Genomic DNA, 13,033 nt, shown 5'->3' with positions numbered 1-13,033 from the left:
TTCCATGAGCCTTTATCCAAGGAAGGAGGAATTTGTATTGACTGGATGTAGTCAGATTGCAAAGGGGCACTGCACGAGAGCCTACATTTTGACTCACCAAAATCCAATTATCCAAGGTATGACTCAATTGTAGAGGAGGTAGAGGCTGAAAATCATGCAATAAAGAAGCTATGATTCGCCATATCGGTCTATGATGTAAACCTAGATTGTAAAGGGCCATAGCTTGTGGAAAAGAAAGAATACGACCGTTATCATTCAGTACATCCTCATCATATCTAACTGCTTTAGTAGAACGGTAATAGGCCTTCCTCAGGTGTAATAGAGCAAGGGGTTGTTGAAATGCACTTCAATGAGTTCTCTCTCTACGAAGAGAATTGCCTTGATCAAGTGATCTACTAGACCATTCTATTTGAGCCATTAGAGTCTGCTAGTCTTGGATTAGTTTTGTAGAGAACGGGCATCCAGGAATGCGCCCGTGTAAGCATCCAAATATAACCTCAACATGAGTGATCATCCAATGCCCAATAGTTGAAAGTTTTCATTGCTGCAACAAGTCTTCATAACATTAAAGTCCAAGGCTGTTTTTGCTCGTTGAAATTCAGAAGAACAGAAGCTTTCCTTGCAATAGCATGCAAGTGTAAATTTAATATATTGAGGCCACCATGCATTCTTGGAGTACAGACCAAAGGCTTTTTAAAGGTAGCCTAGTGGGTTTTCTGTCCACCTTAGTATGCCATAAACATGCTAAGGGTGCAAACATGAAACTATCCAAATCAGTGAAAGATTAGGGAACAAGAGGCAAGTGAAATTGAATGTAATCCATTATAATGGATTGCACAATTCTCAATCTAACATGCAACGGCCAGGTAGATAATTTTCAATATTGAAGTTTGAAATTGACCTTATCCAACACCCACTGTCGTTCTCTCTTTAGAGACATTCTAGCCCCCAGAGGATACCCAAGATGTCTGACCATTTGATCTAGGGAGATTATTTGGCCTAGCCAAAGAATAGAGTGCGAATCACAATGCTTAAGCAGAAGAAGTTTGGACATAGCGAAATTGATTTTCAATCCTGCCGCAAGACCAAACAAGTCCAGAGCATCCATAATTATTTGAACATCATCTTGAGTATTCCTTGGAAAGAAAAACGAGTCATCCACATAAGCTTAACTGACAAAGTGATTCACATTCGAAATCGGTATGCCATGTAGCTTGTTCTCTACAGCAGCTTGTCCAATAATAAGAGCATGGGATGAGTGGCTATTGCATAGAGCAATGCACTAAAGGGTAGCCTTGTCGCACTGATTTGCCTAGAGACCAGAAATCTAAAAGACCCTTGTGTAATATACATTGAGCAATTCCTCCTTCATAGAGCCAGTAAACAATATTTGTTATCGTAGGTCTAAAGCCCATATTTTGCATGACATTGGCAATAAACTACCATTGCAATGTATTAAATGCTTTTTCTATTTCAATCTACGTCCTGCTGAATATATTTGGCATATTCAATGCCAATGTAAGCATTGGCAATGTTATCCATTATTTGCCTTCTGCGCACAAAACCGTATTGTGGAGGGTGCAGACACTCATACAAAATATCCTTCAAACGGTTAACCAACATTTTTTCAACCCGTTTGTAAACAATAGGCATAAGAGTTATTCATCTCCAATCTGATAACTTTTCAGAAAGATATTTTTTGGGAAGTAAATGAACCAATCCCTCTTTCCAAGAAGACGGGAGTTTGCCTGAATGCCAACAACAATTGATCATGAAAAGCATTTTAGATTTCAGCATATCCCAAAAAGGCAGAAAAAAATTCTACTATGAGCCCATCCTAGCCTGGGGATTTCCATTTACCCAAATCGTGCAGTGCATGTTGTAATTCATCCATGGTGAATTCAACCTCCAAATCTGATACATGCTACTGCTGCAAGACTAAATTCTATTCACATTGCAAAGCAACTGGTGCCGTGCATCCATAATTCTTCAAGTTGATTCATTGGGGGCAGCAAAAAAAGGTTATTGAAGTAGCCCCTTTCTAATTGCTGTGTTGTCAATCCAACAATCATCTTGATTCTTGACTCTATGAATGCATTGTAAAGTCCTGGAAACATGTAAGCCCTTAAAAAATCCTTTGTACGAGCAACCTGTGTCTTTGAGAAGTTTTTGTATGGACCTTATCTGCCACTTTTGTAATTTTTTTTCATCATTTTTCTTAAGTCAAATGGTTTCTTGCATCAATTCCTCTTGCTCCAAATCATCAAGACTTCTTTGAGATGACTACATTCACTGAGTTGTTGAGTCACTAGTTTTGCATCCTTCACTTTATGTCTTTCTTCTCTCAAAAACCATTTACCCTATTCCCAAATAATAACCTGCATGCGAGTAGCAAATTTGCACCAAGCAATGTCAATGTCAACAAGCATATGCATCTTCAAAGGTTGTATTGCATGAGCCACCAAATCAACAAAAAGTCAATGTTTCAAATAGCTAATGTTGATCAAGAGCAACCTCTTTTGTGGGAGTGGTGCATCCATTGCCAACATGCCAAAGTATAGCATCATCCACAACGGATAATGATGTGAAAGAGACATCGAGTAGTCTATAGACATTTTGCGAGTGAAAGTATCGTATCAATTTACATTCAACATGTTTCATCTATCCAGACGAGCCCAATAGTCAGTAATAGCATTGTGGTGAAAAGTATACCCTTGCATGGTAGGCATCAAGTGTTTCCACAAATCACATGCTCCCATATATCGAACTGTAGCATGCCATTGACGAATTTCAGAGCCAAGCATATGTGATTTGTGTATCATCATATTCGAGAGAGTTATTAAAGTCTCCACACAGAAACACATTTGAAAGTCAAGGGTAAGCTCTCATTTAAGAAGTCTATGATGCATATACCCTACCAAATTAAAAAATCTCTTCATTGACATGGCTTTGAAGAACCAACCATCTTGCTAACGGATCATTATATGTAACACATGGCTAAAGTTCATGGCAAATAAACATGACTACTCCTGAGAAGTGACAAGTTCCAGCATAAAAGATGTGATATCCTACAAAAGAACCCTCCCTTCCAACAAAAGCATGCTGGTTGTGTCCTTGTAAAAAAACCATATGAGACTGATTTTTATTTATGTAATCCCATAAAAGTCTCCATTTGTCTAACCTACAAAGGCCTTGCATGTTATTGTTAAAACATTTGAGAGGTATATACATATTTACAATAACAGGGTTGTAATAAAAGGGCATCAAGAATCCATATGCATGTCAGAAATTGGTGCTTGATTTCCTACATGCCCTCCATTATCTGGAAGCTGGGAAACATCATTATCAGAAAGTTCATGTGAATTTACCATAAAAGGCTCAAAAATTGCATCTGTCTGCTCTTGAAGAGAGTGAACATTCACATTAGGGAAAATTCGAGCTCCAAATAGACCCTTTAAGGGCTTTCTCTCTCCTCCTAGAATCTCAAAAAAGTACAAAAAGAATATTATTATATTGGATTTCTCTCTCTTATTTTTAAATCTAAATTCACTGTTTTTTATATTTTCTAAAGAGATTCAATGCTTATTTTATTCTAATGTGCTTAAATTCTTTGTAACTTCAACCACTGCAAGTGAAAATTCATAAATGTGAAAAGCTAGTACTCTATAAAGTAAGAAAATAAGTACAAGAATATTTTTGACATATGTAACTATGCAACTATATTTCTGACATAAGTACAACATGGAATTAGAAGATGTTGATTGAAAATAGTGGCATTTTTAAAAAGAACTCGAATATATCTTGAAGCAAACCTAGTATTTTGAAAAGTTCTTTTTTTTCAGCACAATTAAGCATGCCTAAGTTCTATGCTAGTGCATTTTCATGAAGTCATGGTGGTTGTCATTGGGCAAGTTTTCTTCATCCAATAGCCACTCTTCTTCATTTGAATTTCCCTCCATTTAAATCTTCCATCTCTCAAGGAAGCCTCTAAGCTTTCACCTGAATCTCCTCTTTCCTCACATACTGTTCATGCATGAATAACAATGAAGAGATATTTGACTTTTTGGTGCCTTTAAGTGGAACTAAAAAGTCATATTTGTCTTCATTGATTTTCTATACCTAATTATTTTACTACCAGGAAGTGTTATTGCATCAAGAAGTGTTGCTACAGTGCTCAATGGAGGTATGGATATGTCTAGAGGGCATTGATTTTTATGTTATTTGAAATGCAAGTGTCTGAAATTAATGATAATGTTTTATTGCACCGTATATTTTTACAAAGAAAGCAGTTAATTGCAATTTCAATAATTTTTTATGGTGTATAGAACATCAAAGATAACTCTAAGAAGCGATTTATACATGTGGACCCGGATGATGAGTAAGCTCCTCTCTATAAAAGAACAGAGGCTTCTAAGGTCAACCCTTATGTAATGCAACAGACAAGGGAATTAAGGAGAATGAATGTTAATATATGGGTGAAAGGATCAATTTACACACTTGATCCCTTGACCTAACAACCACCTAAATTTTCAGGCCTAACTTCTTTGATCAAATATGTTTGTGAGAGAAATGTTGGCTTGCTTGTTTGGTTACCCAACAAGGATTGCTATAGTCAAGTGCAAAGCATTTGGATATTGTCACAAAGGATGCTGATGATGAAGGAAGCTCAGATCAAGCAGTTAAATGCTCGACTATCTAACAAGGAGAATGAATACAATGAGCTGGTAGAAGTTGTTCATGCTCAGCATTTGCAGAACCATGAATTGGAACAAAAATCAAAGGATGCCAAGAACAATAAATTAGAAGGGGCATTAGAGAAGAAAATCAAACATGGACCCACCTCTAATTTGGATACACGTGAATGAGTAAGAGAACAAAGACCACTTACTACATTGTCAAAAAATAGTGGAAACTACAAATGCCATATACATGCCAAGACTGATAAGCTGAAGAACCTTAAACAAGATAATGGAGCACTCTCACAAGTCTTGTCTCAAGACAAATGGTCAAGTATACACTTTCTCATTTAAAGTTCAGAACAATTAGTGATGATCTCGTGCATGTACGATTGCAAGATGTGAAGAATGCATTTACTGCGAACTCAAGGTATTTGTGAATAGTAGAGAATCCTATGCAATGATCTACAGACAAATGGACTCAGGTTCTAAGTCTGTGTTACAAAACACATTATATGGTTAGATCCCAATTTTGTGTATTCCTATGCTGTTTATTAGTGATTCTTATTGAAAATAACCCATGTGCATATGCTGTCATCATTTTTATTGTAGCACATTTTGGGGGCTCATGGTCCCTACTTTGCTTATCTATGTGGTCTACCCAAGGCATGGAGCACTCACATTGGCATGCTCGTTGTGGGTTTCAGAAGGCCACTGCACATGGTGGTAGAATCCATGAAGTCAGTGCATTGAGGCAATTACTCATGTGGTGGTATAGGAGGATTGTAGTAAGGATAGAGGAGAAAGAAGCCAAAGCTAATAGAATACATTGAACTCATGTGGTAGTATAGGAGAATTGTAGTTAGGATAGAATAGAAAGAAGCCAAAGCCAATAGAACACATTGAATTTGAAAATTTGATTCTTCAATAAACTTCACAATTATAAATTAGTGACTTGAATAAAATTGTGGACTATTGAGTCTTGCTGAATATCTTGAAATTCCTCTTCCGTGGGAAGGTTGGCTTCATAGTGAAGAGCATCCTTGTACATCATTGATAATATCTGAGCAAGAGCATGGTAGTCAACAAGATGACATTTACACTTGTGTATTGGGAACTTACTCTGCGTTTCTTCTTCTTATCCTAGATAGCGCACTTACGATCTCTCATCTCGTGTTGTATTAATTGGTACATGTACTTGTAAAATAGGTGTTTAACATGTGTACATACATACACAATACATACGGATTACACATATTTTGCCTTCCTTTTCCACACCTTCTGCCTTCTATATCCCTAACTCACTCCCTTGGTTACCATAATTAAACTAAGATGCAGGGTTGCATAGCCAACCCCCGCACCCAACCTCTTTTGAGAAGATATAAAGCAACAATATGTTGCTTCTTTAACCACATGATAGTTGCACTACCGAGGTTGAATACGAACCTCATGTAAACCTGTGGTCTTGAGTATTGCCTGCCCACCATGCGAGCAATGAGGAATCACACGTATGAGCAACATAGGTGTGTCGTTTATGAACTACATAGGGTGCTCAAGCACATACAAAGTGCCATTTCAAGGCTACCATTCCAGTCATTGTCAGATCCATTTGTGATATTATTAAAGCAAAATTAATACAACGTGGGAAGGGAACCCGTGTAACAACTGCATGCCAACCTCCTCGCATTGTAGTGATTTGGGGGCTCATGTGCTCAATGCATTACAACGCGAGGAAGGGCTCCCTCTGATGTGACCCCAACCCTACTCGCGTTGTAATGCATTGAGCACATGAGGTGCCCCCCCCTCCCCCCCCTCGATTTGTACTAATTTGTCACAAGTTCATAATATAAGATTATGTTAAGTGTGAAATCACTACAACGCAAGGATGTTGGCACACAGTTGTTAGGGGTGCCCTCCTCGCGTTGTAGTGATTTCACACTTAAAATAATCTTATACTATGTAACTTGTAACAAATTAGTATAAATCGCGCCGGCGGGGGGGGGGGGGGGGGGGGGGGGGAGGGGGGTTCATGTGCTCAATGCATTACAACGCGAGGAGGGGGTCCCTCTGATGTGATCCCACCTCTACTCACATTGAGATGCCACTTGGCACCACTCTTGAATGTGACAGGTTAGTGATAACTAGGGCCTAGGCCATCTTGGGGCCAAGACTGCTGATCGGGCAAGCTTGAGGGCTTCAAAATCAAAAGTTTCTTTTCGAGAAAACAAAATGGGTGATGTGGCACAAAGTTTGAGGTGGCCCAGCTCGGATATAGGTGGCCCCGCACTACAGAGAATGGGCCCGCATTGATTTACGAATAGAGCTGAGATTGAGAAAGGCGTGACGTGGCAAATTTGTTGGTAAGGTCACATGTTTGTGTGTAGCCAACAATTGATGATCTGGCATATTGCACATGATGGAATTTCAAGCAAGGCACCACGACGTGGGGACTCTAAGAATTTAAGCCTTATCACATATTGAGAATTCCTCAATCGTTCTTAAGGCTACCTCTCCTAATTCTCCATCATGTTTCTTGAAGAACGGGTCTTCTTGAATCTGGCATAACAATCTTTACTTGTCTAGGTCCTCATTGTTTCTCAATCTATCCTCTTGAAGAACATGTCTTCTTGAATCTAACATAGTAATCTTTACTTGTCTAGGTCCTTATTTTTCAACATCAATCTAGCCTTTACTTGTCTAGGTCCTTATTTTTCAACAAAAGCCTCTCAATCTAGCCTTTTTCAAAGCATCTGGTAGTTTCCTTTTTTAGTGGGGGAGAAGCCACGGTGGAAAATTACATTATTTTGTTGGAAAGAAATTATGAAAATAACGAGGCTTCTCCTATGCAAGGGGGATTCGGGAACCATTTCGCTGTCGGACGGACGTTATTCGTCCATGTGGTTATGTCACCTTCTCTCCTGCCGCGCTGACCCCCCCTCCCCCTCTTGGTGAGATCATGTGATGGCACCGGAGGTTTGTGTCATCGTCTCCGTCTCCGTCTCTACGTAACCACGTTGAATAGGTCGTCGTTAAGTCCAAGTCCAGTAACAACAGAAACAACAACTACGACATACTACACTAATTAACGGACGGCCGCGGCGATCTTCTTTTGCAGCTCTCACGACCGATCAAGCTGGAGACAAAGCACCCCGAGCGGCAGAATATCATCACTTCCAGCGATAATGAATGCGATCAGTGCCACTCTAAACCCATGATTCGGAAAAAGCAAAGACGGCTTCGACTCGATCACCTACATATCTCGTCCATAGAGAAGCCTACCTCGCGTTGATGCACTGTGACAATCGCATGGTTGAGGGTCCTACGGAGCTTCAACCCACCGCGGGTATCCAAGCTCTGCGTCGCCTATACTGCAAGTTGGCCCACGGAAGGGAACTGGGGGCCGTGCCATGTGATCTGCTCGGTGGAAGAAGGCCGGATTATCATGATGGTGATGGGGTTGGGAGGGTAAGGTGGATTTAATACAACGCTAGGAGGAGGGTGCTAGGCCTCCTCATCACGTTGGATTGCATTGATTCAATACAACTCGAAGAGGGGCTTCATATGGCGCAAATTATCATGATGGTGTTGGGGCTGGTAATGTAAGGCAAATTATCATGATGGTGATGGGGTTGCTAATATAAGACAAACTTAATACAACCCGAGGAGGAGGGGTCCCTCACCCGCTAGTCCTCCTCATTGCATTGATTCAATACAACTCGAAGAGGGGCCTCATATAGTGCAAATCTTTACTGGTTGTTTTTATCCCAACTTTTACACCTACTTGGTTCTCGCCTAGGGGACCCTCTCGAGCTAGCATGCTTGCTTGTGCTATAGTGATTGACGCCATATTAAAACATTGAGAAAAGGCATTGAGGCAATGAGAGCACTTACCCGAGGCAATGTCGCTTCGACCTCGATGACAAAGAGCAAGCGATGTCGCGGCAAGACACACAAAGAAGACCTCGATGATGACAGAGAGCAAGTGATGATGACGTGAGCAATAATGACTTTGCATGCATATGTATGGTAGACATGTGAGGCGTGATGATGAGCACAACTTGTGTTCATACAAATCCAAATCTTGTGTGTTGTTGCTTTTTTGAGCACAACTAACAATTTTAGGTCCAAATCAACGCAGCACGATAGGTAGCATTCCTTTCTCAATCTGGCCTCACATCGCGTTTTATTGAATTCCTTCCCTGTCATCTTGTGGTATTAGTGTTCTTCAAGGCTAATTTCTCATAATTGTTGATTATTTCTACATCATTGACCCTTTTGATAGGAAATCAATACAACGCGATATGTGGTATTGCTCTTTAACTTGACCTTCTATATTGCAAGTCATTACAACGCGACTTACATTGGACAACGTTGGCGAGGAGAAGCCTTATATCACATTGCTCTAACTTGCGTTATACAAGATCTATATTGCACTAATATGCAACAAACGGGCCTCTAAAGCTCGATACTAAAATTTTTTATTACAACAATGACTGTATGGTTTCACATTGCATAAGTATGCAACGTAGCTGATCGGATGTAGGGTTCCATATTCGCACTATATTGACCACGTATACTGCAAGTCAATTCAACATGATATAGGGTGGATGTTGGCGAGTGAAGCCTTTTATCGCGTTATACTAAATTATAATATACTAGGTCTATATTATTGCACAAATATGTAGAAAACACTAAAAAGTGACATGCTTACATTTTCTAAGGTAGTCCCAACATTGAGTGCAGTAGCAACATGGTGATATAGCACACTCTCTAACCAAAGCCATCATGTTGTTGTAGGACTCTGTATCTAATGATCTCCGTTGCCTCTAAAATCTCCTCTTGGGTAAAGTGTTAAGAAAAGATCTTATAATGCTCACAATGTTTTTTATCTTTGTTGCATAAGATTATTTGAGTAAAGTCGTTAGATTTTTTCAATGAATTAAAAGATTTAGATTGGTTTTATTTCCATGTGAATGCATTCAGAAGGTGGTTCTCTTTCTCTTCAAGTAAAGAGCATCTAGCTAGAATCAAGTTGTTGGACAGACACATTCCAAGAGAACATACATGTTACCTTGGGATGATGATGATGCTGGCCTACTCTGTATAGGTTGTAAACAATTTCTCTTGAGGAGTCTCTACAACATGTAGAACTTGCTTCTCAATCTCAAACAAATCTATCTACAAGCAAGTATTGATGTCATGACTACACAAATATGTTAAAAATAGTCAACAAAACAATACAACTACCCTATAAGGACCCTGAGGCTTGAAGAATTCAATACAATGTGATTATAGACCAGACTTGTAGTCACATTGTGTTGATTTCCTAACAAAAGGGCCAATAGTGTATAAATAATCAACATTTAAGAGAAACTAACCTTCAAGAACACTAATAGGACCACACGGCTTGAGAGATTCAATACAACGCGATGTAGGGGATCATTGTCTATCCCATAGTTGTGTTGTAATAAAAAATTGTAGTGTACATTCACTGATAGCACATATGTAATTTTTCATATGTGTAAAATCTACGATTAGCGGAATATACGGATTTGGATGTATGACCATACATGGCCACAACAATTGAAACTCTAATTAACAATATTGGGCAACGAGAGCCTGCTGATGTGCCATAAGTGTTTGTGAGACCAATTATGGCTTAATGTAAAAATCTAGACATTTTCAAGGTAGAGGAGCAAGGATGCCAAGACATGTGGTTTTCATTGAAGCAAATAGAAAGAAAAAAATGCAAAAAGAAGAAAGAAGTAACATTTATACAAAATATAGACCAAAGATAACTCTTGAAATTTTCTTTATATGTAAAGGTTACAATCTCAAGGTGATTCCACAACCTCTAGGATATGTGGTTCGATACAAGCAAAGTAGGTTTTGGAAGCTTCACTCTTACTTTCGATTTTCCTACCATCTAACTTAAAGTAGAAATCCCTCGGTGCATCACTACACATCAATTGGATCTCTTATCTAAAAAGGCTAATATCTAATGACCCCTAACGGGTCTTGAGCTTGTAATTGGATTACAACATCTATGATGGAAGAGTAAGTTCCATCACGCATGTCTTGATCCAAGCTTTGCCAAATGCCTCTCCATAGTCACCATCTTCTATAATGAAATCGCATGCATAATGTTTGCCTCTCCCAATGAAATACCTGGTCATAAAAACAATCAATGCTAAAAAGTAACAGATGTCACCCTAATAGAATTTGCTATAAACAAACTTTATGTTTTGATTTCACCTGAATGTAACATCTAGCATTGTTACTTATCATTCAATGGCATCTTATACAGAGATCCTCTTTACATCCCATCCCTCTCCCAAAAATTGGTTCATCCAATCATTATCAAGGGACCTCACTTGATATGTTAACTTTGTTTTCTTGACACCCTCACATGATGTAAACATTTATGCAAAGGTTCTAAATGGTATAAACCAACTCAGATGGATGTGAATCTTAAAACTTGTTGATGGTTTCATTGCTGCAATGATGTTCTTATCTTATTCTTAAAACTTGTTGATGGTTTCATTGCTGCAATGATGTTCTTATCTTATTCTTGTATGCTATAATGATGTTTGTGCAAGAACAAACCCATTCTTGGCTAGACAATGGTGGTAGTGAGATAGACTCCAATCTACCAACATTATCATTTGCATTAGCCAAAACATACATGGAATTATAAAAGAAGATTCCCTGTGCTACTAAATGGCTAGGTGGGTTATTATATAGCAATGTGCCTATCTCTATATGGAAGACATTGTTTCTTCCACTAATGCACTCTGCATTGTGCCACTCCTCCACATTCGATGGATATAAAGCTGCAAGAAAATTTTAATGCTTAGCTATAGAGCACAAAACAATTAGGTATTGAACACAAAAAACAAAAGACTACTTATTGAATCTTATTGTTTGACTTAGATCTTGTACTTTCATCGTGGTGATGTAGCATTATGTCCATGTGCATATAAACATGGTGATGTAGCATTATGTCCATGTGCATATAAACATGATGCACAAGGACCTCAATTACACCATTTGGCTGCATGCTATGCAGAACTCCATGATCCTATCTTTCCAATGCTTGTTAGGATCACCAATGTCTTTTCGTTTTACCTTAAATGCTCCTCGAGTGCTGGGTCTCATCGTGATCCAGTATGACTTCCTAAACCACTGAGGGATCCAGCTACCATCAACATCCTTCTTGTTGAAAACCTCCACACTTTCAATGTTAGAGATGTGTATTCTCCTAGAGCTCATCTACAACGGGAAAACAGAACATTATTACCATTACGTTGGGCTCAACAATCTAAATTGCAAAATTAAAACTTTAAAGAAATGTTGTGAACCTTGCACTCCATTTTTCTTGTAGTTGAGTTGACAAATAACCCTATAAGTTTTCACAAATGACATCATGGTCAGAGGGCTAACAAACATAACAAACAATATAAAATCACAAAGAAATCATGATTAGCAAACATAGCTTAACGAAATTTACCAGACTATTAAGATGGAAGAAAAAAGAGGCTGAGAGAAGAAGAAGAAGAGATGAAGCAGATATGGAGGAAATAAGTTAAACATTGTAAGAGAGGTGGGAAATGAAGAGAACTAAGTTCAAATTGTGGAAAAATTCTTCAATCATAATAGCTTTCAATCAATCTGGCTTCTTTTCCTGATATTCCTTCTTACATACATTTTGGTAGAGGTGGTATTCAAGACTGGCATTCTTTTATTTTTTAGTTTTATGTCAATATATATTTTATTTTTCTTTTTTGAGCTCGAAATTGTGGGGGCCACTTTGGCAAAAAAGATCCATGTTACATGGATCTAGAATCTAAGAACTCTTATTGGTTGGCCTTATATTATTTTAATGAGCTCTAAAAGGGCCCATTTGGAGCCCAAATTTTCCCTAATGTAACCACATTCCACATTTTACCCACTCCCGACTATGAGAGTATGAATCTTGTTGTAGCACACTATTAAAATCAACTACTAGAAAGAATCATGAATTATCAACAAATCCATCATTAATAGCACACTATTAAAATCAACTACTAGAAAGAATCATGAATTATCAACAAATCCATCATTAATAGCTATTATTTCGTAATCATAATTAGAAACAAGGAGACTCAAATCAATCACTGGAGGTTCCATTTCACAACCTCTCTCTATTGTAAGCACAAATTACAATCTTATATAGGTAAAGGGCCTGAGTAAGAGCTACCAAGGTTTAATAGCTTTAGTGGAGTATAGTAAGCATTGTAAGAAGGTAGTGCGTTTAGTCACTTGCATTGAACTCTTTGAGAGTTCTGCCTTAAAATTCAAAGTATTTTCGACATTAT

This window comes from Cibotium barometz, chromosome 17 (genome assembly GCF_041138505.1).
Source record: "Cibotium barometz isolate CiBa-2024 chromosome 17, ASM4113850v1, whole genome shotgun sequence".
NCBI classification, from domain to species: Eukaryota; Viridiplantae; Streptophyta; class Polypodiopsida; order Cyatheales; family Cibotiaceae; genus Cibotium; species Cibotium barometz.
The sequence above is the reverse complement of the archived record's forward strand: the minus strand, read 5'-3'. Positions refer to the sequence as shown.